Source organism: Crocodylus porosus, unplaced genomic scaffold (assembly GCF_001723895.1).
Source record: "Crocodylus porosus isolate Cpor-Errol unplaced genomic scaffold, CroPor_comp1, whole genome shotgun sequence".
NCBI classification, from domain to species: Eukaryota; Metazoa; Chordata; order Crocodylia; family Crocodylidae; genus Crocodylus; species Crocodylus porosus.
Window position 1 is genome coordinate 44237974 of NW_017728910.1, and position 4316 is coordinate 44242289.

The window sequence follows — 4316 nt, forward strand, 5'->3', positions numbered from 1 at the left end:
GGGGGATCTAGTGGCCTGTTATAAACTAGTCAGGGGGGATCAGCAGGCATTGGGGGAGTCACTGTTCCCCCGAGCACCACCAGGAGTGACCAGGGATAACGGTAGGTTTAGGTTAGATTTAAACGGTAGGTTTAGGGTAGGTTTAGGCTAGATATCAGGAGGCGGTACTTCACAGTCAGGGCGGCCAGGGTCTGAAACCAACTTCCAAGAGAAGTGGTGCTGTCTCCTACCCTGGGGGTTTTTAAGAGGAGGTTGTATGAACATCTTGCTGGGGTCGTTTGACCCCAGTATTCTTTCCTGCCATGGCAGAGGGTCAGACTAGATGATCTACTCAGGTCCCTTCTGACCCTAGAAACTATGAAACTCCAACTCTACCACATGTAGTGTAACCTGCTTTTCAAAAGAAAGTACAAAATTCACATAAAAGATACAGATTTTCAAATAAATGTATGTTCTCAGAGTTACCAACCAATAAGAATCAATCTTTCTTTAGGAAAATAACAAAAAAGTATATATGCAAAACAAAAAATAAAATTATTTGCATCAAGATTTTTGCTTGCAGATTTAAATCACTGTTAAAATCAGTGATGTAAATCACTCTGACTCTAGTCTAGGGCAGGATGGGTTCATTTACTTGTTTATATTCGAATTTCAGTTTTCATGTCCCTAGCAGAGGACTGGGGGGAATGGTACAATGAAGTGCAGTGGATATATAGCATACACAATCAAATAGATATACTCTAGGTGGTGGAATAATACTGGGTTCCCTCTTCCCTGTGCTTGTGAAGGGAATGGAATCTACCTGCCATTCTTCTGAGACAATCCCATACTCTTGCTCTGCCTTTCTGGGAGAGGGGATAGGATCCCTATTACAGCAAATTCAAATCAGGTGAAGTACAGCCAAGGTGGCAAGTTCCATGTCAGTTTACCTGGGCACAGATTGCCTTGGTCTAGTCTTGACCAGCAGCATTTGTAGCTTGAATTTGAGTAGTAGACTGGGTTAAGATTATAATAAAAGATGTTCCCTTTGACACCTTAATTTATTTTTGCTGCTTTCTCATTTCATCACATTAATTGTAATGGTGAGATTGGTATATTGTGATCTGGAGACAAAGTGATCTCCTGGAACACAGAATTGTTTTTATTTTGAGACTTGGCTGTTGTAATATAATACCATAATTTTTCAGAGCCATAGTTGTCGCACTTAATTCCCTATCCAGAGGGAAGCAGTATGGTTTTGATCTCTTAATTTGTGACCCTAACATTCATGTCTCCAACTCATTTAGTCAGCTGCCCCTGAATCACTCTGAACAAATCCATGAGGCAACTTTGCAAAGCACAATAACTGATTAACATGTAAATCAATACCCCTCCTTGTTTAGAGATTATTTTAAACCCCAGTATTTGCAACTAATGACAGTAAGGAGACATGAAAGACCTAAATGGATAATACCTCAGAAACAGAATTCTACCTTATGTTAAGTTCCCAACCAACAGAAACTAGTCATCAAAGTCATTATAGCTGATTTTGGGAAGACCTAGTTTTAAGGAAACTCGGGTATCAGGATGGCAAATTTTGTGCTCATCACAAATCATTAAGTACTGAGTTAGTATTTGTTTTAGCTAAATTGCAACAGTGTTTGGCCTTGCAAATAATTATTTGATTTGTTCTAATCAAACCAAATGAGATGATAAATTAATTAGCTTTTGCTAGTATAATAAATACATTTTTTAAAGTCTCAGGCTTTACCTAGTGCATACCTTGGGTGGCAGCCTCTCCCGCGACCCTCACCAGGGTAGTGGCCAGCTAATTACCTGACCGGGGCCAAGCTTGCCCTGGTCCCTCCTGGGGCAACTCTGCACACACAGAGCTCCCAGCCCTCTCGTTTCCCCCTCACTGGGGCTTCCCACCTCCACCCCCTCTCACTGGGGCCACAGGGCTTCCCTCCCTAGCGAGGGATCAGGTGGCCACAGCCATGCCTGGCCCCATCTTGGTCTTATACCCTCTTTGGGCTCAGGTGGCCATAGCCATACCTGGCCACCTTGTACCCACAGTTTTGTGGGGGCTGGAGGTTAAGGTACCCCAACCCACCTTTCACCAGTGTGGTAACTGGCTTGATATTTCCTGGGGCTCCCATGCCACTAGGAGCCCCACCAGGCCACCCATCCCCAGCGGGGTGCAGTTCTAGGTCATGCCCAGGACCAGGAGCCACCAAACTATCTCCTTAAGCTCCTGCCCTTACCTCCAAGAAGCCTCATACAGCCTTTCAGCCAGGAAATGTTGCTGCCTGGCCTGCCAGCCCTGAGCTGCTGTTTATATAGGTGGCCAGAGTTCTAAAGCGGTGGCCATAATCAAGCACCTGCTGGATGTTTGGCTCAGCCCTTAAAGTGGTAGGCACCAACAGTGCCCTGCCACAATTATCCTGTTCTTAATGATTTCTTTGATTTTTTTCCAAGATCTTTCCAGGGATTGAGGTCAAAGTGTTTGGATTGAGGTCATAGTTCCCTGGATCTTCCTTCCTTCCTTTCTTGAAGATAGGTACCACATTGGCCCTCTTCCAACCTTCAGGAACCTTTCCCAAGTACCATGAGTTCTCAGATATCCTTGCCATTGGTCATGCTATGATATCAGTCAACACTTTTAGCACTCTTGGGTGCATTCCATCCGGACCAGCTGACTTGTGGATGTATAGCCTCTCAAGCTGTTCCTTCACAAGATCTTTACCAGTTGTAGGCATATGATGGCCCTTACCCTGGTAGTCCTATGCCCTGTCAGGCAGGGTGATCCCCTTGGGCTGGTGGAAAAATGACCCAAAGAAATTGTTGAGGAGATTAGCTTTTTCCTGGGTGTCAGTTGTCACCTGCCCCATTTGGTTCAGCAAGGATCCAATGTTGCCAAGCTAAGGAAGTACAGGCTGGATGAATAGGCTTTAAGGGAGATAGAAAACTGGCTGGAGCATCAAGCTCAGAGGGTAATAATCAATGTCTTGATGTCTAGTTGGCAGCCAATATCAAGTGAAGTGCCCCAGGGCTCGGTCCTGGGGCTGGTTTTGTTCAATGTCTTCATCAACAATCTGGAAGATGGAATGGATTGCACCCTTGGCAAGTTCACAGATAACACCAAGCTGGAGGGAAGTAGTAGATACACTGGAGGGTAGGGCTAGGATTCAGAGTGATCTAGATAAATTGAAGGATTGGGCCAAAAGGAATCTCATGACATTCAAGAAGAGAAAATGCAAAGTCCTGCACTTAGTATGTAACAATCCCATTCAGCAGTACAGGCTGGGGGCTTACTGGCTCGGCAGCAGCTCTGCAGAAAAGGACCTGGGGATTACAGTGGACAATAAGCTGAATATAAGCCAGCAGTGTGCCATTCTTGTCAAGAAGGTTAATGGTATACTGGGATGCCTTGGTAGGTGTGCTGTCAGCAGGTCAAGGGAACTGATTCTTCCCTTCTCTTCAGCACTGGCGAGGCCACATCTGGAGTACTGTGTCCAGTTCTGGGCCCCCCACTATTGAAAGTATGTGGACCAATTGGAGAGAGTTCAGTGGAGGGCAACCAAAATGGGTAGAGGGCTAGGGCACCTGATTTCTGAGGAAAGGCTGGGGGAACTGGGTTTATTTAGTCTGGAAAAGAGAAAACAGGGGGGATTTAATAACAGCTTCAACCACATGAAGGATTGTCCCATAGAGGATGGAGCTAGACTGTTCTCAGTGGTGACAGATGACAGAACAAGGAACAATGGTCTCAAGTTGCAGCAAGGGAAATTTATGTCAGATATTAGGAAAAACTTTCTCACTAGGGAGTAAAGCACTGAAAGAGGCTACCCGGAGAGGCTGTGGAATATCCATCCTTGGAGGTTTTTAAGACCCAGCTAGACACAGCTTTGGCTAGGATGATCTCGTTCAGTATGGACTAGATAATCCATACCCAACTAAATGGATGATCTACTGCTACTCCTGCTGCTTGTCCGGTGCACTGGCCCCTGATTTGAGAAGGGGGTTGGACTAGATGACCTCTTGAAGTTCCCTTCCAACCTAATTTTCTATGATTCCATAAAAGTGCCTGGGAACTGCCAGTCAGTTTAGTACATTCTAGTGTACCAGCAGCACACTTATAAGACGGAAAGCGCCCTTCTTGAGAGCATGGAGGTAGAAAGGGATCTTGGAGTCATTATTGACTCCAAGATGAACATGGGCCAACAATGCGAGGTCACAGTTGGAAGGGCTAATCACACCTTGTTGTGCATCCACAGGTGCATCTCTAGCAGGGCCAAGGAGGTGATCCTCCCCCTCTACGAAACACTGGTCAGGCC